Below are 27,394 nucleotides of genomic sequence, written 5' to 3' on the forward strand. Positions count from 1 at the left end.
AAGGAAGATCACACTATTTGACAGCCCACTATTTTATGTTGCACCTCCCCTGCAGCACTCTGCATTCACTTACTGCAAGCAGTGTGTGATGTGGATTTTCATCCAGCACTGGTTCACTCAGTTTTGTAGCCGTGCAGGATCAGATGCTGCCTGTGGGCCCCCACATCTGGCAGAGGTATAGCAGTGAGGTCTATGGGGGCTGCTCTCCCGCAGATGCACTCAAGCTCTTGCAGGGTGTGAAACCGCTTTAAAGGACAAGATCACCTTATGAGCCACCTCTTGATCCTATCTGTAATCCCCCAGCTCTCAATATGACAATTGCTCTTCTCACTCGTGGAGAAAATAATATGGGGTAATATTGCTGTTCTTATTCTTGCCTTTAATGTGATATCTGCCTGCGTGTGTGATTGCATCCCCAAGAGTTTCTCTGATCTCAGGGGTCTGCAAATGTTTAAGTTAACAATGAAAATAAAATATTTTCCTTATCAAAAGCTTGCCTTTCTCATGAACTGCTCTGGTGTGTCAAAGGCAGACACAGAAATCCTCGCTTTCTCTGGTTTCTGTCTGGTTTTCGCCCTACTCCTTCTGCCAGCTCCCTTTCCCCTGCTCTCCCCCTCCCTGGCTGCCTGTCTTCGCTTCAGTCTCTTGCCTCTCCTCTGGCCTCCCATTTCTTTCTCAGAGAAAGTGGGAGGTTGGAGAAAAGGTGACTCCTGCACCAAGCTGATCCATGGGCCTCCATGTGCAGGCCCTCTCGTGCAAGTACCAGGGGTTTTCTCCAATCCTGTGGACAGCAGAACTATCCAACCCCACATAGAGCTATGGGCTGGGGTAAAGGAAAGGAGCAGTGTCCCTGTGACAATCTATGCTATCATATAGACTCAGAACTACAGTTCTGTCTCTGTGGCAAAAATCTTTCTCTCTGAGGAAGTAAAAGAGGGCTGGAAAGTGTAGACAGTGAGCATAGAACTTTCGAGTAATTGCTAGTAGTAACTAGATAAGAAGTAGTGAAGTAAGTGCTTGCGTGTGATAAGAGGGGCGTAGACGAAGGTGTACAAGGCTATATAAACTGTTGTCACGAGTTAATAAACGCCATTTTACCACCCACCACATTGGTGTGCACCGAGGTAGATGGACAGACCGAGATGTCCCTAACGATTGCGAACACCTTGATGAGGCTGGAGCGGGCCTCCGGCTTCATATGGTGACCCCCGACGTGATGTTAGGGAAAAGTGGTCGGCCACAGGCGGCGTGGCGGGTTCCTGCTCTCGTTCCACCTCCCTTGGGGAAGGAGGTGATGACCCTAGAAGAGGGGGCTGCGGCTTAGGAGAGTGGAAGCTGGGTAGCGTCGGAAGGTACGGCCGATAGCCTATAAGGCCTGTCCGAGGACCCAGGGGACCACCGGAAGAGGTGCCTGGTGGTCGCTTGTTCCGTCGAGGAGATTACGCCCGGCGATGGAAGCCGTCATAAAGGTGATTTCGTCCGCGTGTAAGACCCATTGCGGGAAAAATGCTCCTTCTAAGAAGGAAATAGGTACAGTGTTATCACTGTTATTAAAGGAGGGGCTGCTTACATCTCCCTCAGATTTATATGCCCCGGGGTCGTGGGATGCTGTCACCGCAGCGCTTTCTCAGCGGGCGATGGTACTCGGGAAGTCAGGGGAGTTGAAAACCTGGGGATTGGTCTGGGGGGCGCTGAAGGCAGCGCGAGAGGAGCAAGTTACATCTGAGCAAGCAAAGTTTTGGCTGGGCTTGGGGGGAGGAAAGGTCTCTCCCGCAGATTCCACAGGGAAACCGGTCGCGGAGCCTCAGAACGGCGGAGAGGAGAAGATAACGGCTGCGCAGCAAGACACGAAGATGGCGCCGGGAGAGGCGATCGCGCCAAAAACAACATCTTGTTATCACTGTGGGACAGGCGCAGGCTGCAGCTGCGCCACAGCTGCCCCCTCGGCCCCCCCTCCTTACGGGGGGAGCGGCTTGTATCCTTCTTTGGAGGGGCTGGGAGGGCCGAGCGGGGAGGGCGTAGCCACGTCACCGGCGGGGAGGGACGATCCGCCCCGAGGGGCAGAGCGAAGGGCGGAGCCGGGATGTCCCGACTCGGCCCCCGGGCCAGCTTTGACTGATTGGGCGAGGATAGGGCGGTGGGCGGAGCGGGGCAGGGAAGCCCGCGGCCGGGAGGGAGCCCGCGCCGGGAGGGGGGGCCTGGTTACTGACTGGGCTAAAGTTAAAGAGAAAGCGAAAGAAAAGGGCCTAGCGAATCCAGCCGCGTTTATAGTTAGCCCTGCAAACACGGGCGCTTTCTCTATCACATCGGGTTATTGCGGAATCCGATTGGCCCTCTACATGGCCTACAGGGGCGGCACAGATGATAGCGGGAGTGGGAGGAACAACGCCCACTCGGAGGTCCGCCCAGATGGTTGAGATTATCGTAATCAGCAGGGATGTTTCCCTGGAAAGGCCTGTTCTGCTACAGCAGAACAGGGGCAGCACGCATAATAATTTATAGTGGGGGCCACGATCTGTCAATTGTCAGCACAGTATGCGATCCCACTGCGCTGGAGACAGGAAGTGCGACCTGTCTGGGTGGATCAGTGGTCCTTACCGACGGAAAAGTTTGTAGCGCTTCACGCATTAGTACAGCAAGAGCTTCGCTTAGGTCGTATAGAACCCTCTCTTAGTCAATGGAACACTCCTGTATTTGTGATAAAGAAGTAGTCAGGATCCTATCGCTTGCTGCACGACTTGTGCGCAGTTAACGCTCAGTTAGTGCCTTTTGGTGTAGTTCGGCAGGGTGCGCCCGTACTATCCGCTGTGCCTGCAGGCTGGGGGGTTGTTGTTATCGATTTGAAGGATTGCTTTTCTCCATACCCTTGGCTGAGCAAGACAGGGAGGCTTTTGCCTTTACGGTTCCTGTCTGTGATAAACAGAGCCCGGCTAGCTCAGTCGGTAGAGCATGAGACTCTTAATCCCAGGGTTGTGAGTTCGAGCCCCACGTTGGGCACCAGCGTTCAGATGCTCGAGGTCAGGGCTGTTGCAATGGCGATTGTTTATTGGCCCTTCCTTCCCTGTAACATAGTCACAGATTCTGCTTTTGCAGCTAAGCTCGCTTTGAAAATAGGCCAAGAAGGCATCCCTAGTACGGAAGCAGCGCTTATCTTAGAAGATGCTTTGTGCACCCGAGTAGAGCCTATAGCAATTTTACATGTAAGAAGTCATTCGGATGTACCAGGATTCTTTTCAGAGGGCAACGCAGCCGCAGATGCGGCTGCAGGGTCCCATGTCCTGACGATCCGAAAGGCCAGAGACCTCCACTCCACGCTTCACATAGGCGCCCGGGCACTCGCTCGAGCCTGTGGTATTTCCATTACAGCTGCAAGAGACGTGGTGCAGGCCTGCCCTCACTGTAATTCAGCTCCTGCTATTGGGGCGGGGGTCAACCCCCGCGGTTTAGGGCCGCTGCAGATATGGCAGACGGGCTTTACGTGGGAGCCGCGAATGTCACCTTGGTCGTGGTTGGCAGTTACTGTTGACACAGCCTCCACGATGATCGTGGCTACCCAACACGGAAAAGCTAATTCTACCTCGGCCCAGGCCCACTGGGCTGTAGCTATTGCGGTCCTTGGCTTGCCAGTGCAAACCAGATCTGATGAAAGAGAACAGTAACGAGGGACTCTGAGTTTTACAGGTATGGCTCCTATGAACGCTGAAGAAGAAGGAGACAGCTCAGGAACCCCGAAAGAAGGCCGGGAGAAGCATGGAGGAAACTCAACTGTTGCTGCCAACGAGAAAACGCGTTTCTAACAGGGGCATGGATGTGAAGACCTAGAAGGAATGTGTTGTTTCAATCTCAGCGATCACAGTGAATCCATGCACAAGAAGCTCCAGCATATGAAGGAACATGTCAACAAGATCGGCGTGGAGACGGACACCATCGGGGACTGGTTGAGAAGTGTGTTCGGAAGCATCGGAGAATGGGGTGTGCACTTATTGAAGGGACTGCTTTTAGGGCTTGTAGTTATCCTGCTTTTGGTAGTATGTGTACCGTGCTTTCTACAAATTATGTTAGGTTGTATTCAAAGAATGATTGACCGCACAGTCAATTATCGCGTAGAGTATAGTAAAATGCAAAAGGCTTGTAGGCAGTCAGAAAATGTAGCGATATAAGGGTAGCGCGGGATTATTTTGCGATTCGGGATGTAACGGGGCAAGGCTTAACTGAGAGGACAGTGGCATGTATAGGCGCAAAGCGGGGCTTCGGTTGTACGCGGTTAGGGTCCTCTCAGGATAAAGTAGTTGCGCTTGTGCATAGGGTAGTTATGCTTGTGCATAGGGGGGGGGAGATGTAGACAGTGAGCATAGAACTTTCGAGTAATTGCTAGTAGTAACTAGATAAGAAGTAGTGAAGTAAGTGCTTGCGTGTGATAAGAGGGGCGTAGACGAAGGTGTACAAGGCTATATAAACTGTTGTCACGAGTTAATAAACGCCATTTTACCACCCACCACATTGGTGTGCACCGAGGTAGATGGACAGACCGAGATGTCCCTAACGATTGCGAACACCTTGATGAGGCTGGAGCGGGCCTCCGGCTTCAGAAAGCTACCTTTGTTAATGATAAACTGTGGCTCTTCATTTGTCACTCAGAGCCCATGTTTTGAATGCCAAATTATTGTACTCCACAGAAAAAACAGGAAGGTTCTTTGTCCATAGATATACTTAGATTTCTAGGCTCCAGCTAATGTAAGCAGCAGGTAAGTTACCAGTGCATAACCACAGTGTATTTCAGTACACAGAGTTACACTGCTATATAAGCTGTAAGTGCGTTCACTCATCCCACTAGATGAATACAAGACTGTTGTTGACTTTCACCTACAGTGGGTAAAGGTGCTGTTGAGATGCAGCTTGGCCAAGATCTAGTAGGAAGGCATGTTTCTCATGCTGATTGTGATCAATGGAAAGGGACTACAGCACAAAGGGTGGAAGGATTTGTGTCTCACCTAAGGAGCTATCAGATGTGTGAATTCCAGTTTTGTGGTTTAAATGCAAGGGAAAGTTGTTTACCCTAGCAGCAGGTAAACCTGACTTTCCAGAACTCTTCACCATCCCAAGGCTGCCTCATTTCCATGCTTACATGGCATTCCTCTGTGGGGACAAACCAAGGGGCCATGTGCTGGCTAGGTATTGTCTCTCTTTCCCTAGCTCTTGGCCCACTAACATACTAGCTTCCTTCCACTTTTCTCCCCAGTGGACATTTCATGTGAAATTTACTATCTTTTTCTAGTTATGCACTGGGGCTCCCTTTTCCTGAGGAATTTCTGAGGAAATTTGAGGTAGCATTGGTGAATTCCCTTAGCACTTCTCTTCCATGTAGAAACTCTTGGTATCTCAGGCAATTCAAAATTCCTGAGGTCTGCTTGCTTTTGATGATCTATTTCTGATCCTGTCTGATAGCTTGAAGCTTCCTTCCCTTCCTTACAATGGCAAAGGGGTAGCTGATCTTTAGGGAAATACTTATCATACTTCTTTGTTTCCTTACGCCATTAAGTTGGTTTGGCATCTCTGCTGCTCAATAACACTGCCTTAGTCTCATTGTTGAGTCCATCTAGATTGCAAGTGTAGTGCTGCTGTGCCAGTGTCTTTCAAATCTTCTTAAGTATCCACGTTTTGCTGCAGGATGTCAGCAACAGAGGACATCTCTGCTTCCGCTCATTCAAAGTCCATGGAAAGGATTGATCCATAAATGGACTGATTGATGTTGATTTTTTATGGGCTTTGAAGCTTGGCCTTTAATACCAGCTTATGTCTCCTGCTTATTGCACGGAAATCCAGCAAAAATATGAAGGAAATGACTCTTCAATCCCACAGAACAGTGAAGCTTCATCATCACTGAAGCTTTCTTCAGGAAAGCAAAATTGCTCAAAGCGTGGCTGCAAAATGCATGTGTGTACGTTGCTGTGTGCTTATGAGAATTGCCCATTTGCAAACAAAAGGCCTATGGGTAGGCAGAAAAAACAGAGCTAGAGCCTCATTTGGTGGAAACTGTCATTGCTCCACTGTCAAGAAAGCTTTTTAGATTTACATCACCTGAGAAAGATGAAGTAGGTCCTGGAGAAACTACAGACATGCCTTCTAAAGGGGGAGGACTGTGGGTTTAATTCATATCTCAAATTTCCCTAAATTCCACTCACATGAAACAAGTAACTCAGAGCTCATTATTTCTTTAATCAGACACTAACGTCCCTGTTTATTTAAAGCTTTTCAGAGATAATCGGTAGTAATCATCATATATAATACAAATAAAGACATTCCTCCCTTAATAGTAGGAGATCTAAGCCAGTTGTCTCCAACTGAACTCAGCTGGCGTAAGATGGGTTTTCTGTACTTGTAGTGGTTGTTGAGGGCAATGGGAGAAGATGCTCTCTTTTACAAGGCAGAAATTTAGTTTGCAAGGGAATAAACTATGAAGAAGTTTTAGTTGTTTATCTCAGTGAGGGAAGTGGATTGCTCCTGAGGAAGATGAAACATTAATTTTGAGGAAACTATAACATTTATATTATCAATAGAAAATAAAGTCATTTTTTCCTATCGTGTCATCCTGAGCCTGATGTCTCCTACTCTCATATACATCCCTCTAGGCTTAACCTGCACGTTTCCATTCATCATTAAAAATAGGAAGTCTCTCCACGTCTAGTTTAGCCAAAAGTTACGCAAATATTCATATTCTTTCTTTTCCTGCTAGGCACGTATCTGTCTAAAGCCAAGGTGAGTTGTCAACCTCAGTGCTGAATGGCTCAGAGCATCTATGCAACCTGGGAGATGAGTGAGTTGCTCAGGACTCCAGCTGGCATTCATACCTGCTGCAAAGCATTGTAGAAATTGGAGGAGGCAAGGAGAAGGTTATATTGAATGGAACCAACATTTCAGTAAATAACATGGGAGAAGCCTAACTGATTTTCTGCTTCAGAGATGTATAAAGGGAAATCTCAGTAAACAGAGGGAAATCAAATGCCAAGAGGGGATGCTGTCCTTTTCATAAATACTGCATTGCTTACAACGCTGCAGTATCATCATGGAAGTGGTAGCATTTCAGGTGTACCAACAGAAAACTGAAATATGTGTTTCTTAGTAGGTGGGAAAGTTTCCAAGATCAGATCAATGTCAAAGGTAGAAAAGGGCTTTGGTATATGGTTTTGCTCTTTGTATTGATATCCTGGAGATCCTGACTCGCCGGTGCTTCATGAATGCACTGTGGGCAGAGAATATGGACTATCATCATCCTCATCAATAGAGATAGAAGTTTATTTATTCTTTAAAATATAAAAGTAGCAGAAGACACTTCCAGGCTAGCATTTACCCATTTCTTTCTACTGACTATAAGGTAGACTTAAAGCTGTGTCTTCATCAGGTGCTCATTAGATACTCCTCTAGAGATCCTTTTCTGACTTAGTTTTCATCCAAAAGGAATCCACTCACTGTGCACATTCTGAGAGGACTTCACAATGCAAAATGAGAAAAAAAAATGGTGGCAGGTATGGTAGGGTATTTGCTTCAGAAGTAGTATCCAAATTCAGCTTAAGACACTGACATAGTTTTACCCTAAAGTAACTTTATGTTAGTCTGGCAATTGGTAATGTGGTCATTTACAATTAGGTGACATAAATTTCATCCTGCCTGTCTCTAACACAAAACATCTCAGTAGCAGAACTTTCCAGTATCCTCTTTGTAGAGATCAACCAGTAAAAGAGTTTAAGAGGTTCCACCAATGGGAACTTCTGTAGTTATTCTGAAAAGCAGAACCTGTCAAAAATCTCTGAAAGTAAGTGTCCATGCACTTATTTTGTTCTGGAGTGCGAAAGTTCTGAAGAAAATAGGACCTGCTCCAGAGCAGAGCTTCACCAGCCTTCCTTCATTTCAAACAGATCAATATGAAATCAGTCCAAACATCTGGATCCCAGCAGTGCAAAAAGAAATGGTGGCAATGTGTGTTTTTGTAAAGACCAGTAAATATATTTTGCACATCTAGAGGATTACTTAAAGCTCAGATTTCCATATGTAATTTGCACTTCTGCACATAAATGGGGTAAACTTATCTGCCATGATAAGCTTTCCCAAGTAGACATGCACATTCTGAGATACTGGCAAGGCCAATGCTATACATAGAGCAAGAAAACTCTACTTACAATTCAGTTCCTCTGAAAAGTTTTGAATGTATGACTCCTTTTATGTCAAGCATCAGTTCTCCATCTATTTACATTTCTAGTTTAATGCTATTGCAGATCTGCCTCTGATATGCATGTGGAACAGCATAATGCACATAAGACTGTACTTTTGTCCCTTCAATGGGACAGAAACAACAAGTAAGCTATGTCAGGTTGTTGGTGACATTTTACATCGTCTATGCTGCATATGTCACATAGAGTGTACCATCAGCTCACCACTCAGCAACAGTCTGGCACGCAATTGTTGTTCGATTCTTACTGCCTATTTGTAGGAAGCCTTTCTGAAAAGCTTCCCACTATGCTTTGCTCATGCAAAAAAAACTCGCCCTCAGTATTTGACACAGACATGCACTGTAGTCCTAAAGTGACCATTTTGGTTTTGGCTGCTGCTTTTTCTCCTTCTTTCCAGCCAGCTGGTTAGTACACATAATGTATGCAGTTTCTCCTAGCTCTCCTGTTGCTGTTTCTCAGGAGTCATCATTTTTGCAGAGAGGCAAATTGTCTGCATCCTTTGCATGGAGTATCAGTGGCACACCATCTAAGGAGTGTCCAAAGAAGAAAGAAATCTGTGGAGATCATACTGAATGATCATACTCCTCTTGCAGTTTTTTCCATTGCTGCAATGTTACCCATCCACCTTTGCCATCCTCTGGGGAAATGCTGGGCACCTGCTCCTTCCACCGGCTTCCCAGGGAGTTGCAGGTACTCAACACCTCTTTGCAGTGACTCGTGGACATCAGTCAGTGTTGAAGGAACTTAGCACCTCACATTTGGCACTTTTGGGACCAGACCCTGGGAGAGCCTCTGGGAAAAGCTATGACAAACTGAAGGGCTTGTGGGAAAGAAACTAAGACTGAGCTTTTCCAAAAAATACACGTGCAATCGAGACTCCGGGGATGCTGAAGCATTAAGGAGCTCGCAGTACTTCTTGAAATTCACACCATTCTATTGATGTAAAGAGGGTCTCTTGCGTATGAATTTTAAGAGACCTGACTGCACTCTTTAGAAGTAGAAAAGACACAATGCCATAAGTAAACATATAAATCAGTTAGAGAACCTAGAGATTAAGGGTTAGGTTCATAAAGCTTTATGTCTCATATATGGAAAGTGCCAAAAGTTGCTCTTAATGACTTTGGAAAAGGTATGTGCTGTTTCTATATCCCAAGCTCTCTTTCCTCTTGTTAGCAAATGGTTTCATTCCGCACTCAAAAAGCTCACAAGCCAAAAAAAGAGGGGAAAAAAAGTGAATGGAATTTAACAAAAAAAATAATAAAAGTCATTTGTGGTTCAAGTACTCGCGCTAAGCTATATTTATTCAGTTGACATTTTTTCCAAAAAGACCAATGCATAAATTAATATGCACATGGGCAAGTCTGAATTATACCCTGGCCATTTATAGTATGCAAGGTTTTATGTGACTTCTTACTCTCTTGTTCAATAAAACAATAAGTAGTTATGCAGCAGCCAGAGGAGCCAGTGATTCATTTACTTCCACGGGATGCCAAGAACCTTCTTAAGGAAATACACTCAGCAATATGTAATGAAAACCTTTTGTACTTCTGTGATGCTTCAAGGATTAATAGAAATTCCAAAGACAAGAGATGAATGAGATACAGTAGCGAGCACAGTAGAGGCCAGGGTTGGCCCAGGGGTGACCACATGCGACTCAGCTTCTCTGAAGCTTCACAGCAAGTGCTTTGCTCACACTGTGGTAAATACAATCAAATGCTACTTGCCGCCAGATGATTCATCCTGCACAGGCTGCTCGCTTCTGCTCATTTGGTTTGTTTTGTTAATGTTGTAGGAATCATAAAGAAGAAGCCTACAAATCAACTCTGATATGTTTAATAAAGAGAGCTCTGTGTGTGCTTGCCATGCTTTCTGACAGACATAAAGCATCCCTTTGGGTGGTGAGAATTGCTAGAGGACATCAGAACACAAGGAGCATCATGGTGCCATTGGACAAATCCATGCTGAATGTATTTGTCAAATCATGTATCCACCTCAGTGGGGGCATACCAGAAAAGGGAACATCAAAACAACAAGCAGCTACGGAACAGCAAGCATACCAAAAAGGCTAAATATACTGAGAATCCTCAACTAGAAAGCAATGCAGCTGAAGGAGACATAATAGACTGAAAAAAGGAAGGAGGGAAATCAAAATCCATGAGGCCTTTGAGAGAAATGCCTGGACAGAACAAGATTTAAGTCAAGCAAATGTCTTCACATAATGCATAATTACATTGTGGAGTTTGCTGCTACAAAGGATGCTGTGGGGACTGAAATGATACATGAGTTACTGACAAGATTAGGACAAGTTTGAGGAGGAAAGGTCTGCTGATGGCTACTGAGCAATGACTGCCCAGATAAAACCTGCAGATCAAGATGTCCCTCAGCCATTGCCTGAAACTACAGAGGTTTAATTCATGTGGTGCCATGAATTTTTGCTGCCCATTGACAGAGAAAAGGTTCAGCATTCCTCCTACATCTAGACAACAAATGCAGGACAGAAGAGGGAGAATTTTCATAGCTGAGTATTCTGAGAATTTTTTAGATTAAAGAAGTGATGTAATAACTGATACCCAGTCAGACAATGAAATCTTCATAATTCGATAAAGAATTCATGAAAACCCAAGTCTGCACAGATATCAAAATAGGGTCTAGTCAATTAATATGAGATTTTTGATATTGCCAAAGTATTTCCTCTCACTAATCATGGATCTTGGTTACAGCTGAGGATGCCAGGGGAAGCATATAGCATTACACCACCTGAAATCTGAAATGTCTTTGTTTTTAGAGACTAAAAGGGAATTGGGAAGCTCAGCATGAAGAGCCAATCTGCACACCCTGAAGAGTGAGAAAAGCAAACACTGTTTCTCATAGTAAATGGCAGTCAGAAGGATCTCTATGTACTTACTGTGTGCATGTGTGGATGACTCTCGCTTGTACCTGGTACCTGTACAAAAGTACCTGGGTGCAGGAGCTGGAGTTGAGGGATTCCTGGCCCTTAGCTCTGCATGCAGGATGGTTTGCCAGTCTCCTTTCTTTCGGAAATGCTCATTCCTAGTGAAATGAACACAGACTTTGGAATTTGTAATGGTTTTGGACTCCACATATTTCCAAATGGACCTGGAAAATAAACCAGCCCTCAGATGACAAATCAAAGATTAACATAGGTAAAAAAAAAAACAAAAAAGTCACCTCCAATCATACATGCAAAAAGTAACATATTGTACATTAAATACTAGATGTCAGAAAGTAACTGTCGCAATCCAAGCGTGCTGTGTTCCCCTTGGAGGGCTGAATGATAAATCTGTGTCTTTTGCAAGAGATGAAGAATTATCATGCCCCAGAGATTCACTGGCTCTGTTCTCATGAAAGTCAAACAGGGAGCCAGTGACCCTGGAAAAAGTCTTGTACTGGTCATTAACAAACAGACAGTAACATACCTGTAAGACTTGTTTAATGCTTACTGATAAATGCTAATATATATTGCTAGTGAATTCTCTGAAAGGAATCCAGACCTTGAATGGACTGTTTCCTGTAGAGACAGTCTGACTGGGATTTTCATTCATATGCCTTTGAGGTTATTCCAATACGTCTGACAGTGCTATACACACCAGAGCTTCATTCTTCCCTCTCTTACACCATGTATATCAGAAGTAACTTCCAGACACAAAGAATTCTCACCAAGGAAGTGTTGATATGTTGGTATGAAAAAACGTTTTTTGTCAAAATTAAGTCTTTTTTGCTCAGAGTTTTCACCTGTTTCATATTATTCCTAATGGAAAATGCATTTGTTTAAAAATCTTTCTGCTTTTCAATGTGATAAAATATTTTCAAATCAGAATTTTGTCTACAGGTAAAAAAAAAAATCTTTTTAAGAAAGTGAGCAATGTTCAGATTTATTTCTCAAACTTTTGGCAAGGAATCTTGAAATGTCTGAAAATATTCAATTATTTTCTTACTGTTTCAACTGATTTTTTCAAATTAGTTCATTAGTTCTGTAAGGTTGAAGTGGTATCAGGCAAGCAATGGTCTTATTTCAAATGAAATTCAGATTTATCACTGAAAATAAGAATTCTAAAATTAAATATTGAATCAACTCAAACATATTAATGTAAGAATTTTAAACAGCTACAAGTAACGTTGTAGTTTCACCACTTACTTTTAGGTTTACACACAACACATTTTACCTCAAAACATTGTAGAAGTCCCCATTGTTCGCACTGGTAATTGAGCATTCTCACTAAGATGGGAGAGGTGAGTGAACTCACATTTGTCAGAAGTTGCTGTCTTTCAGTAAAAGCGGTGTATGGCTGTTTTGTGGCTTTTAGTGTTTTTTGGGTTTGGTTTTATTTTGTTGTTGTTGATGTTGTTTGGCTCTTTTTGGTTTTTTTTTGTGATTGGAGAGATCAAAACTGGAAGTTTTACAGGCCAAAGAACTGACAGATCCATTGGAGAAATCTTCCTATGATCCTAGGGAACTATTGGCAATGGGTGTTGGAGAGTAGTCCTTAAGGGATTGGGGGTCGGACTCAATGATTTCTAGAAGTCCCTTCCAACCCCTACAGTTCTGTGACTTTGATTTTAATATAACTTAGATTCCCTACATGATGACTGGCACTCTGTGAATTTAACTTTGTACTCATATTATTGCAGAAGGTATTTGTAGGGCTGTTCATCAGGCTTTGACCCATGGTATGGAGGCCATGGTTTTGAGATCTTCATTGAAATACCACTTCATTTATGACAAGGCAAGTATTCTTCCTTGCTCTTAATGCTGTAGTAGAAATCTTTCAGGACTACCTTTCAGCATTACAGATCCATCTTACTTTAGTAACTCTTACATTAGGGCAAGTCACAGCACTGAATAATAATTCAGACCAAAAGGCATGTCTCCGGATCGCCCAGTCCAACCTTCCACTTAAACCTGGATCAACACTGAAATCAGACCTGGTCACTCAGGGCTTTGTCCAGTCAGGGCTTGAAAACCTCCAACTATAAAGATTTTGCATCATCTTAGGTAGCCTCCTCCAGTGCTTGACCCTACTGACAAATGGATTAGCTTACTCATCTAGCTAGGAAAGTGACTCATCAATAATCATAAAGGAATTTTTTTGACACATGAATCCTGTTGCTACTCGGTTTCAGGTAAGCCACTGGAGTTTAAGAAGGATGTGGAGCAGAAGCATTTGGATTACAGCCTGGAGAGGAAATTGCTGAAGAGGATCTTGGAATTTGATCATTTATTGGACCTTTTAGGTATCCAGAGGGAAAGTCATGTCTGAAGACAGGCAATATAAGCATCCTTAGCGCTATGTGCTGCAGCTTATCACTTCCTATACCCACCTTCTATAAAGTACTACGAATAATTTCTTCTTACTCATTTTGGCAAAGGTGAGTGGGCTTTTAGCTTTTTTTTTTTTTCTTTTTCTTTTCTATAGACTAGGAACTTGGGGTTTTCATCAGCCATTGGTCTGTGAGTGGGTTCAGGTCAGCTTCTGGTGGGGCTACCTCCAACTTTCTTATACTCTGAAAACAGCCAAGTACAATTCTCTCTATCACAGTTACCTAAGGCAAGTGCAGAGGCACAGTCATTATTAACACATTATCTATGGAAGATTAAACACTGGCTGTTTTAAAACATATGGCTATTTCATCCAGTCCTCAAGAAATCATCTCTTCTATTGGAGTACTTTCCAGAGGCAACCCATCTTAAATCGCCTCCTTTTTGAGAGAGGTAATGATTCTTCCATCTAGAGGATGTTGCTCAGATGTTATTCCATCATTTCCTGGGAGCCAATATCATGCATAAGAAGCTGTAAATTTTTTCCTGCTCATGCTGGACCTCTTGGCAAATAGTGATGTTATCTGTTCATGGATAGATACATCAATAGACAGCATATAATACTGTTGTTTTACTTGAAGATGCTCTCCAGTGGTTCCTGTTCTTTCAGAGTGCTGGAATTCAGTCCTAGTGATGGCTGTTTGAACTCATCACTGAGGAGTGAAATATGGGTCAGCTCTTCTGTCTGTTTTTTAAAGTATAGCCAGCTGGGGAGATCATTAGAAAATATAAGGTAGAGCATACTGACAATACTCATCTTGTATTTCACATGGACACTGCAAGTTCAGTCTAAGTTATGGAGGAATGTCTGAATGTCATTGCTATTTGGCTGCATTTGAAATGTCTTGTCCTCAGCTTTGGAAAGACAGAAATATTGTTGCTAGATATACTATCTTCTTGGCTAGAAGGGACTTATCTGGAGACTGTGAATCAGGTTAATAGTACTGGTATCATTTTTAATATCTCCTTGATTTGGAAAGCCTTGTGTTGGCCATAAAGTTAATTAATGTGATTTCCAGCTATGTGTTTTGCATAAGTAATTTCCCTATTTATCTCACAACAGCTTAGAGAAGCCTGACCCTGAGACTGAATGTTTTACTTCTTACTCTTGCTGGGTTATAACATATTTACCGTGGTTTTGAAGTCTTGTGACAATACTCCGTATAAAAATGCCTTATTTAGATTGAGTACCTTTCAAGACACAGTGAAGCATATGTAAGCCTTTATGCTGTGCAAATCTCCAGAAAGTAGCCTGGTTGTATTGAGGCTTGTTACCCAAGCTGTCCACCACCGATTTGCTTTTGCAGTCACAAGCCATTTGGCATATCAGTGATCTCCCAAAAGCCCAACAGAATGGGATATCCTCTTTCTGAAATCTACCTTATTTTGTCTTTGCCACACACCAAGAAAGGCTTAAAATGTTATTTATGTTAATTTCCCTACCGTGATAAAATTAGGAACAATGCTGTTGTTTAATCATTTTTTTTCCAGTTGTTTTTATCTGTATGCCTTTGACTTTTTTTTCTTTTTTTTTCTTGAGATTGAGGCATTCTTTAAGTACTACAGAATTGTTATGGAAACAATTAGGAAAACTTCCTTGGTTTTGAAGGGGATGCGTTTGCAGTGCTTATTAATATTGTTACTTTGATGCTGTATTTGTTGAATATACACTTCTAAGTATGAAGTCTAGCTTTGTCTTGCACCTGTTCAGGGAGGCTCTATATGCCTTGGTGATTTCTCAGGATATGCTTATTCTTGCCTGACTGAATACTTCTCTAAAAATTTTTTCATACTGTTGCACTCAGGAGTTTTACTACAACAGTGTTATTGCACCTTCTTTTCTCCTTTTGATGGAATGTTTTTTTCTAGACTTTTTTTTTTAATCATTCACTAACACCTGCATCATCTCCTGACAACAGGGATTGTCAGATCTTCTCCAACCTGAGCAAAATCTACCTGCTTTTTCTCTGTAGGTCATGGCCCCTGACCTTTTTATCAACTGTGTGGCTGGATCTGAGGCTGCCCTGGTTTATTGCAGGCTCATCTGAACCAAGGGGCCCAGAACAAAGCAGACTAATGTGAGTTATGCTCTTGGAATTGGTAGGTCTGCTGGTGTGACTAAGTACTCACCAACATGAGCCAGGGTCTCACACCTGAGTCCTGAGCTGTGAAAAGGAGAATGTTTTATGTCACTGATTTACTTGGGTTCCCTCAGAATGTGTCCAAAAATAGCAATTGGTTTTCTTGCACAAAGCATCCTGTCTGATTAATTTGTATGCTCTCACTGCCTGGTCTCTTCATTACTGTCTTCTAGCTGGGCTTCTCTCATTTGGTACACTTCTTCTGCAGATATTATTTCCCTCAGCTTCTTGTCAACAGGAAGATACAACTAAGCACTATTGGCCACATTGGCAATCCTGAAAGAGAATTCAAATTTTGTTTTTCCTCTTTTCCTCAGAAGACCTCTCTGCATGAAAAAGTCAGTTTTATGTACTCAGACAAATTTTCTGGGGAAGGCACTGGAGAATAAAGTGGAGGCTGCATTGGAACTGCCCCGGGTACTTGGGAAGTCGCATACTGTTCACAGCGGTTAGGAATTGCCCCCTTCACCACTAAGCCTTTCACTAGGGCTCTGCCATGGTGAACATATGGTGCTACTACCCGCAAGAATCACCATTCATGTTGGGCCAACACAGCTCTTCAGGAAGGCAATCATCCTTTTGTCAATGACTTCAGCATGAATGGAAGCAAGCCTTTCTCAACCGAAACTGTTTTCCTCTCCAAGTGCCAAGTTCTCCCTACACTGTTTTGCTGTAAATGTAATAAAAAACTCGCTGTTGTTACTAGTAGCGCTACTCTGAATGGGAAGTGCTGTTAGTCTTGTTTATTTTGGCTTCAACTGTCATGCTCCATTGTATTATTACTTTCCACAACTCATGTATGTGCGTATCATTCCTCGACTCTTTCTGCCTAAACACCAGGGGAAGTGCAGAAGCCAAATGTGATCCACAGACTTATTGCACAAATTAACCCAGCGGCTCCCCTCTGCTCCTCAGGTGACCCCCGGAGCCAGCAGAGCAGAGCCACCGCGGTCCCTTAGACTGCCACCATCTGCCCCACCGCGCCACCGCACGCGGGTCAGAAGTGGCCATCAGGCAGCTGGCAGGCGGCCAACACCCTGCTTGGTTGAGCAATATTTGGGAGCTCTTGTGTGTTGTTTATTGCAATTACCGCTGGGCAAGCCCTGAAGTGCTGGGTTTGTTTGAGCTGCTACAATCAAAGCTGCAGGGTTCAGTTTTCAGAGGTTAGCGCTTGAGCAACTTCTATATATTTACTTGGAGGTTCAAGATCTATTAAAAGGAACCATTCTGCTCTTTTGTCTCATGTAAGCTGTATCACATTTGGCAGGAAAGGAAGTACAATGGTTTCTTTGTATGTAATATATTGCCTAAAAAAAGGTATGTGATTGGAATGAGAGAGGTGCTGGCTGCAGTTACTGCCCGACTGGAAAGGGATGTATTTGATGCAGAACAATTGTGCAAGCTGAAGAAACGGTACAAATCAATAGACTTATTGCACATAAAAGTAAAGTTTGTACTCACAGCTCCACTCATGTGACAGGTGACGTCCTGGTAAAAAGATAGCACTTTACAAATCCAATGCACTTGCCATTAACTATTGTGGCTTTCTTTTTCTTTTTCACATTTCTTATTTTATCCTGGAAAGTGAAAATCAAAATCTGCTTCATTTTTTTCACAGATAACCTTCCGAGAGATCTTAGCAATCAAGGCTCACAAGACCTTAAACATTTATTTTCAAATTGTTTTTTTCAATTCATCTGTGAAATAAAGAAACTGTATAAAAGTATATATAAAAGTATAAAACAAAATTTCTTTTGAAATGTATGTTTAATAGCATGGCTCAGCAGTCTTGACTAAGAAGGTCTGAATGAAAGCCATACGGATGAGGAAACCTTACTTCTTTTCTCTAGTTTCATGTTGCATTTCCACACACAAATGTAGAACACAAGATACTGGGACTGGGGTAACAGATTTATTCTCTTCCTCAGAATTTAGGGATTCTATTTACAAAAGAGGGTGAGAGTAGGGAGCAGAACCTAGCTAATCTCACTTTGTTAAAAATGGACCATTTGTTCATGTTAAAAAAACAAAAAAAAAAACAAAAAAACAAACAAAAAAAAAACTTACTGTTTCAGTATTAATAAAACATGAGTTCTAAATATGAAAAAGGTTCCAGCAGATGATTGATTATGTCTTTCTTGAAAACAATTTGTCTACAGCAGCTGTGAGCTATAGGTTGCTGTTTTTATTCTGGTAGACTTATAAAACCATATAACAGTTGAGTCAAGACCTAAATATAGAATATATCTATATAAAACAAAGTTTTAATAAGTACAGAGAAATATTACAACTGCAAGTCAGAATCTCTTTGAAATAATGATACTGATGAAGAGATTCTAATGTAATCTATGATTTAAGTTTTAACCCCTTGTTTTTCTTTCATTCAGCTTCAGTTCCCCTGAAACTTAGCTTCTAAAGGACACAAACTTTGAAGTGTATCTGCGTTATCTTCGGTTATCTTTTGGGATGATTCTATTAAGTTTTAAGATGATAAGTGGAAAAATCAATTGATTTTGATTGAAATAGGAACAACATCTCCTTGAATACTTATTTCTTTTACAGATAGAGTGTCCACATCATGTATTATATTTATTAAAATGTATTATTTCCGAGCTGATGAGTCCATACAATTTCTTTTCTCAGTTCGGATGTTTGGATTCTTCTGTAGCTCTTGATATCTTCCTGGAAGTTTTATTCACATTCAAAACTCCAGTCATTTCACCCTCACCTTCCTCCTGGGTTTGTACCTAGAATAATGTGCACCTTTGATCAGGTGCATAGACTGAAGTAAGTAGTTGTGTTGTTTTTTTTTTTCTTAGCATTTATGCATTTTCTAGTCAATATTTAAGACTTTCTAAATTCCAACATCACCAGTTCCTTTACATTTTCTCATATGAGTTGCCACATGAGCTGGCTGAGTTCATTTCACAACATTATACTGCATGCTTTAGAGTAGGCAAGGTCACAGATTGCCCACTAAAACAGATATTCATGAGGAGTAGTTCTTCTTACTGCTTATAGATTGCCAAGAAAAGGCAGAATAGCATGATCCACAATAGCAGTCAGTTTTCAGAACTGGAGGTTACTCTAGTTGCAGATATAGTATCTCTGACAGCGTACAGACTGTCTTGCAGCACAACAGAATCTGTGAATTTGATTTGACTCTTTCTCAACCATTGAGAAAACCCATGATCATATTCTGACTTCAGAAAAAGCAGTTGAAAAAGTTGCGGTCATATTCTTCATATTTTCACCTTGTTCTTAATAGTGGCTTTATGGGACAAGATCTTGTTGGCAAGACAGTATATTGTACTTAGCATTTTTATTAAAATCTTCCTGTTTTCTTCCTTCTTCTGAGAGTTCTGAGAAAATGAAGTATGTCACCACCATTCCTTGTGGTCTTTTGAACAGTATCAGCTGCTCTGTGATGACATGGGGAAACACGGTGCCGTTCAGATTAGTCTTTTTTTCCAATAAGCAAATCCAGACTGTGTGAAAGCTTCCTCAGTGCGCTTCACTAAAAGTAGTTTGCAAAAGAGTAGCAATAAAATACATTAACTCCATTAGCATTGGAAAAACAGGTCCACTGAAAAACACAAAGCCAGGATAAGCATAAAGAAGGGCTTGCTTTTTTTGAAGACATGCATGGGGAGAGCCCTAAGTCATGGCTGATGAGGTATTCAACAGTGTCAGGCAATTAGTGTTTGGTTCTTGTTGTAGATGACACTGGAGACATGTCAATCCTACAACTAGCTAAATTTGATCCACTTGTTGTTGAAGGTATAGCTGCCTCCTTTTAATTAGGCATGGTTCAAGTTATTCTAATTTTGCACTTTTAAAATAAATACTTTGGTATTTTTCATTTCAATCAGTCACTGATCACTTAGTAAGAATGGCATGGGATTAAAGAATTAGATCCACACAATACCAGACTACATAGCTGGCCCCTGGCTTTTGTATAGTCCCTTGTTCTGCCTAAAAGGGTCTACAATGCAGCAGATGGGAGAAAGGAAACAGCCTTCACCTGATCTGTTCATTGCCCAGAAAACAATTGCCTTTATGTTTTGCTTATATAACCCCTCCTTTCCTGCCTCAGCCAGGAATCCTAACACGGAAAACAAGGCAAATAAGATGCCAGTTGGCAGCCCCTTGACCCCCAGGACTAATTGTGTTGGGGTCAGAGATTCCATGATGTGTAGCCTCACTCCTTTTGTGCAAGGAGCTCATGGAAAACCCACAGGAAGAGAAGAAGGGCAGCACCACAGAGGAGGCTCTGCAAGCCATCCCTGCAGATGGGCAGCTGAGATCAGAACCCATCCCATGTGGCAGTGAGGGCAGTTTGCTTCTCTGTCACATGCAGGAGCATGTCCACAAATGTGGAGCAGTCCAAGCTCCTCCCAATGAGAGTCCCCTTGCCCAGCAATGCTGGAGCCATGCTAGGAAGGAGCCATGGGCCTGTAGTCTGCCTGATATCAGACACAACGGGAGGGATGTAGGTATGGCCAGGAAGCAGACAAGAGCAGATTGGCTCTTTTCTTGTCTGTCCTTGCTCTCCCTTCTTTCCTACCAGAGACCAGAGCATCTCTCCACAGCCATACTCACACCCTCAGAGAAAAGCGTGAGGAGTCCTCCAGTAGGAGGTAAAAAAAGTTGTTTTGGGGAGAAGTAGGAAGCATAAACATGCACATATGCATATTTATAGACACATGAATACATTGGTTAATTTCAAACTTCTCAATATCAACCATCAATAAAAGCTGAGTAAAGTGCTGATTTGTTAGGAACTGTGAGTATAGAAACATGAAATCCACAAAATAGTATGAATAAAAGATGGTTCAATCCTCTGTTTAAATTACAGACCTTCTTTCAAACTGGGAAGAATTCCAGTTACAGTCTTAGATGAATACAATAACCAACTAAGGTGTTGTATACATCCCCTAACTAGACTAAGCTACAGACCAGCTTGGTCATAGACCAAAAGAGATGCAGAAAAAAGCTGTACATGGCCTGTACAGGTGAAACAACTGATATAAAACCCAGAGAAAATTGTGTTCCTTTTCACCAGAAAGGGAATGAAGATGCAGAAAAAAAGGAGCAGAAAACAGTCATTCAGGATGAAGTCTGATTAATCAGAGTAGATGAAAAGTTGAGGAGGATACAAAAATATCATCCTGTATGTGGATCTTTTTTTTAGAAACTGGAGCTGAGGGATGCATATCTGATCACAGCAAGAAATGCCAGAGGGCGCGGCTGCACATCGCTGTGACAGCTCATCCAGGACCACATCCCTCAAAAAGAGCATAGACTATGAGTGTGATGGAGTTGTGGTATGATCTGGCTGTTCTGGTGGGCTGGATCTGGTCTGTGTGCCCCCAGCACCTTTGGAGGTCCATGCAAGCTCTATAGCTGTCTGGATTTTCAGTTAATCACCCAACATGAGTCAAGGTAGATCTAGCAGAATGTCTATGTGAAAGATTGATGAGGACAAACAAATTTGTGTGAAGAGGACACAAAGTTTGTTATTGTTAAGTTATACATCAGAAGGAGAGGGGATGAACTCCTTCATACTCAAAAGGAGAGTATTAAGTATCTGTTTTAGTGCGTTAATACTTGCATCACAGTTACAGTGGTACCAGTGTCTCAGAAACAATGCAAAGACAGGTGATTTCCTAAAACATACTAGGGAACCCAGGACTTCTGCAAATTCATTTTTCCTTTTATTAATGGCAGTAATCATGCAATCTTACTTGTTAGAGCAGTTCTTAGATATACAGTCTTAAACCAAAATTGTTTTCCAAAAGTTATTAGATATTCAATGTTAGCAATTACTAGATGTTTTTATTACACAGTGCAACAGTGAAACCTACTGCAAAAATAAATGATAACAGACAACTTGTCTGGGCATAACATTAAAGGCTACAAGTAAAAATAGAAGCTTCCATAGACGTTCGAGTCTTACTGAGGAGGGGTTCTTTTTTTTTTTTAATTATTGTTAAATAAAAGGCTACTGTCACATTAGAAGCAATTGGCAGGTCACTTAATTTACTCCAAAGGGGATTTATGTGATGTCTTAGAGTGCTTGCTTATCATATTTCCTTGTGCAAGATTAAGCATGAGATTGAAATATTGTACAGTAAGTTACCTGACTGTAAACTATTGTAAGTGGATATCTGTTGAGAGCAAATGTCAAGTTTGTTGCAGGAAAAACTATTAACAAGAGGCTGTGAGGAGTACATGGCAGGTACATTTTACATTTTTCACCCTGCTTCTTGACTTCCCTCTTGAAATCTGCTCTTTGGTCCTTGAGGCATGTCAGCGGCAGTGCCTTATAGTCCTGTACACTTTCCTTCCCTGCCAGAAAGGTAAGTCATATCATCCATGTGTAACTAATTCATGCTGCTTCTGAATCAGCTTCCTAGGAGGCCTGGCTGGTTATTTCAGAGTCACCAAGGAAGCACAACATCAAAAAATGTACTTGAAGAAGCTGGAAAATATCCTCTCTGTCTCAAGCAGTATAGAACCCAAAGTGATTTTGATGGTCAACAACTACAAAAAGCATTTATTACCCTTCCATGGGCTTACTGTCTGCAGTGTACAAATTATTAGCAATATATGGACTTTCATGAGCTATAGACCAAACATATACTGTATGTATACACAAAAATAATGATGTGTTAATGGTACATGTGAATCTAGTGCACTTCTTTGTGACTGAGATTGTATAAAAGAGTCATGTTCAAACCTTAGATTGCTTCATTTTTTTATTCATACAAGGCAAAAATGTATGCAAAAATGCTATAATATGGGAAGAAGTGCCTGATTCATATCTTTAGGAATGGGGATGCCAGTACAGAAGCAAAGCTTGGCTTTCAGAGTATTTCATTCACAGCTCTGGGGAAGGTGCACAGTAGGTGTCTTCATCTCTTTGTGCCTACAGCCTTTGGCTTGTCTGTTTAGCACAAGATTTTCCCAGCAAGGCTCTGTGCTCCCACTGTATTGTAAGATACATGATAATTGTTTGGTGTTTCATCATATAAACAAGTAATTTCATCCAAAGTAGTGCAGCAAGATGTCTGTTCAAAAATGCTTGTTTAGTTCACATACATAGAGGTTTGATAGGGAGCTACAGAGGGGAGGGGAATCAACTCATTGAAAGGGTAGATAACTGCAGCACAAGGGGAAAGGGTTTTAAGTTGAAGGGGGGAAGATTTACGTTGGACATCAGGGGGAAATTCTTTACAGAGAGAGTGGTGAGGTGCTGGAACAGGCTGCCCAGAGAGGTTGTGGATGCCCCGTCCCTGAAAGTGTTCAAGGCCAGAATGGATGGGGTCCTGGGCATCCTGGTCTAGCATTAAATGAGGAGGTTAGTAGCCCTGCATGTGGCAGGGGGGTTGGAGATTCATGATCCTTGAGGTCCCTTCCAACCCTGGCCATTCTGTGATGTATGAGAGTAAAGTTTGGGATGAGATTGTATTTTTGATATGAAAATGAAATATCCACTTCAGTCTTTTCATACAAAAGGGTTACACTAAAAGTAAAGGAAATCTGAATGGCTTGGGACAGAGTAGTTCCAGAACAAGAAACCCAACAGGAGCATCAGTGTCAAGGGCATTTTAGACAGAGAGAGCAAGCGACAGAGGAGTGCAAAGAGAAAGGGGCCACAGCTGTGAAGATTTCAGCAGCCTCTCAATTCCCTGCAAGTATCCTCTGCAGGACATGGGGCTAATGGTACCATAAAATTATGCAAGTTTAATTCTGCAGTCCTGCAAAAGCAACATTTCAAAAAGAGTTTTGTAGTTGCACTGCTTGGAAGATGAATTTTAATATCCTTCACTCACAGAATCACAGAATCACACAATCACAGAATCACAGAATGGCCAGGGTTGGAAGGGACCTCAAAGATCATGAATCTCCAACCCCCCTGTCACATGCAGGGCCATCAACCTCCCCTCAACATTTCATACTAGACCAGACTGCTCAGGGCCCCATCCAATCTGGCCTTGAACACCTCCAGGGATGGGGCATCCACAACCTCTCTGGGCAGCCTGTTCTAGTACCTCACCACTCTCTCTGTAAAGAATTTCCCCCTGACGTCCAACCTAAATTTTCCCTCCCTCAACTTAAAACCATTTCCCTTTGTTCTGCTGTTATCTACCCTTTCAATGAGTTGATTCCTCTCTTGTTTGTAGGCTCCCTTTAGGTACTGAAAGGCTGCAATGAGGTCACCCTGCAGCCTTCTTTTCTCCAGGCTAAACAACCCCAGCTCCCACAGCTTGTCTTCGTAGGGGAGGTGCTCCAGCCCAAAATCCATTACTCAAAAAGTAATGTAAAAAAATTGGACATCAAAACACTTATGGTTTCACAAATACATGATATAGTTCTCTTTTATCTCTTCCTGCTTTGCTGCAGTGAAGCCTTTGGTGTACTCCCAAGCACAGTTTGACACAGGCGGACAGAAAAAATGGAACAAGCTAATGAAAAGACAAAGCCACTACACAACTGAAAATGCCCCTGAACTTACTCTCAGAGCACACAAAGCCACCTGCCTTCTCACTTGCATCATTGCGCTTGTGTTATGGAACGACTTAGAAGTCATGTGGAATCTGATCCTGAAATCCTGCACAGGTATCTTTCCTGCCCAGCCCTATCTAATTTGGTATCTCCATGGGGAGGTACAACTGGGAACCTCCTACAAAATGCTGGAGTATGCCTTGGTTTTTCCAGAGACAAAGCGATGACATATATTGTGCTAGCTTGTAGTTTCAGACACTCCCATCACCCTGAGGTGGATATGAATTTCAGCCTCCTTTTAGGAGTGAAAAAGATTACACTACTCAGTGAAAATAACACTACTTTCTCCAGGTACCATGCTCCTTATTAGGCACTATTTTATGAAGTGAGTTAAATCTCATTGAAATGCTGCCTTTCTTTTCAGAAAGTTATGAGAAGTCATTTACCTCCTTTACTTCCTCATGAGCAGGAGCTGCTCTTCGCACACAGGCATGTGTCCAGGCCTACAGATAGCCCATGGTCTGAGCCCTGTGATCCAGAAGGCATCCCCAGGCAGTGGGATAGCAAGCATGAGGTCTAAAGCCACAGCTGGGTCCTGATCATCCACACCAAGGCCTGGCTGTCACCCTGGATCCAGCCATGGTGTTTAGAAGCCTTCACATTATGTTTGGGTGAGGTTGCCTGCATGATATCTGACTCCATCCACAGATCTCCTCAGACCCCACTTGAGCAGGCAGCTCACATCACGTGTGTGCACATCACGGAGGTGATATTGCAGGGTCACGTGCAGGAAGGGCCCTGTGGGGCACAGGAGAGGGGCCTGGAGCCTGTCCCGCTCTCAGGTCTTGGGGTGACATGTCCATGCAGCACAACTCTGCAGCCACGGGATGACAGTTCCTTATGTCTGTGCAACTCCCTGAAACGTATTAGAGCTTGCCTAGATGTAACTGAGGCACAATTTGATCTTGATAATCCTTATTGCTGATGATGACGGTGATGATGATGTGTGAGAAGGAAATAGCACAAGATTGACCTTCACATCCCAGGGGGAATTTTCAGAGCTGGCAGTTATAAAACCCCTCGGCTTTTCACTTGTGAACCAAGCAAATTTGTTCTGGGAATCATTAATACATAATGCCATTTTGAAGCTAGTTTTTGGAGTAGAATTGCACATTCAACTATCCAAATCCTTCTGTCATCCCCACACAATTTTGCAACAGCACTGGGGCTGAAAGAAGTCAATTGTACTTCAGAAATTATGGGCAGGCAGTTTAAATAAAGAAAAGTATCTGCTATTTGGTACTTTCTATTCATAACGTGATTCTGTTCTGTTAAAATTCATTAGGTGACCTAGATCCTGAGAACCCATTCCTGCAAATTGCTGAACGCTTCCTGGAAAGTGTTGCAAGCTTTTGACTCTGTGCAATGGGACATGAAAGAGGTCAGCACCGTCCAACAGCTATCCCTTTTGTCTCTTCAAAATGCCTTGAGTCTGCTCCCTTTCCTCGAGGTGATGTAGTGACAGCCCTAACAGTTCTGAAGAATGGAGAAAAAGGAAAATAAAAAATCTCAGTCTCAAAGTTAAAACTGAACAAATTCATGACCTCTTGCATAAGCCCACAGTGAGCTCATGCTCCAAATAAGTGCTGGACATGAATTGGAAAAGCCAGGTGTAACAACAGAGAGTCTCAAAGCTTTCACTGATGTGCCTGATATTAGCACATCTTCACTGTCTAAGCTTTTTCCATCCACTTCTTACTTTCCTTCCAGATGAAGACCTAATGTGAGATAAGAGAGGATCACAACTCATCTGAATACATCACTGAAATTGTAATTTCACATGGGTTTGCATTATTTGCACATTAGCTGTACAAGCACTGATGTACTTGGAGTGCAAGCTCTCCATTCTTGTGCTAACTCTCCTTCATGAGAGCTATGCAGACACATCCGTTCAGTCTGCAAAAAGGAGACCGTGTGACTTTTTAATTTAGTTATTGTACTCACCCTACACTCAGTCTAAAATTAAATGGAGGGAAAAGGCCTGGACTGATGCTTTGCTACAGACAAATGGTTAAAATCACAAAAATGTCTGGAGATGCAAAAGAGGAGTTTCCTATAGTAATCTTTAACTTAGCTGTTTGTCCTCTGTATTTTGGAATCTCCATTATTAAAAACAAACAAACAAACAAACAAACAAACAAACAAACAAAACCCTAAATAATTACATATTTGACATTTTTTTTCCCCAAGGAAAAAAGGAACAAAAAGCTGTCTCTGTTGCTGCATTAACATCCTTAAAATTCTAAAGTTGGTGCAGGATGCACGTGACTTTTTCCAGTGCCACCTTGTGCCACTTCTGCTGTCACTTCCCTCACAACTGAGAAGCAAAGTTGCCATAGTCCTAGTGTCCTCCATCACTATGTAAGGCACAGCGCTTTACTTTACTTTGTGATTTTGAAATGGGAGTGTGCATTGCTTTCTTTGCTTGTGAGCTGGATTTGCCCTTTAGCTACTGTCCATTTCAAGAAGGTATCACAGTGTGTCTCTCTTTCAAGCACATCAGCAGTTCTGCTGGGCTCTTCCCTTGCTGAGTCATAACTTTCCTGCAAGCCAGTACCTCACATCGACCCACAGATCTACCTGCATGCCTGGAGGCTGTAACTTCTGCTGCTTGCATGGCTTGATATATCTGAAGAAGAAACCAATTACCAATTTACAATGGAAAGATGTCAAATGGTCACTGAGCTTCAAAATGAGTATTTCAGATGTTTTTGTTATAGCTGTGTTCAGAAAACCACTTACCTCAGGAAAAGTGTTGCTTCTTTTTCTCCACTGTTACCACAAAGAAAAAAAAAAGCCAAAGTGAACATTCCCCAGCTTTAGAAAGTAGTTGCTATCAGGCAGTGACTGAGAAAGGACAGTTTCAGGCCAAAAGAAGGTTATGATGGAGAATGTTTTTGAATCTTAATTGAAGTAGTCACTGCTGTAACACTTTGGGAGGCTTTATACCTTGAAAGATCAAAGAGCAATAAAGAGCTGAAAATATGTTACTATCTTTTAAAATGCACTAGTAGGAAATAAACCTTAATGTTTAATGTTAGTTTCTGAGAAAATTAAAAAAAAATGAAAATAACGCACATAATATAATTAAGATAATAAATGGATACCCTTTCTTTTCA

The sequence above is a fragment of the Phasianus colchicus genome, chromosome 1 (genome assembly GCF_987193195.1).
Source record: "Phasianus colchicus chromosome 1, bPhaCol1.hap1.1, whole genome shotgun sequence".
Lineage (NCBI taxonomy): Eukaryota > Metazoa > Chordata > Aves > Galliformes > Phasianidae > Phasianus > Phasianus colchicus.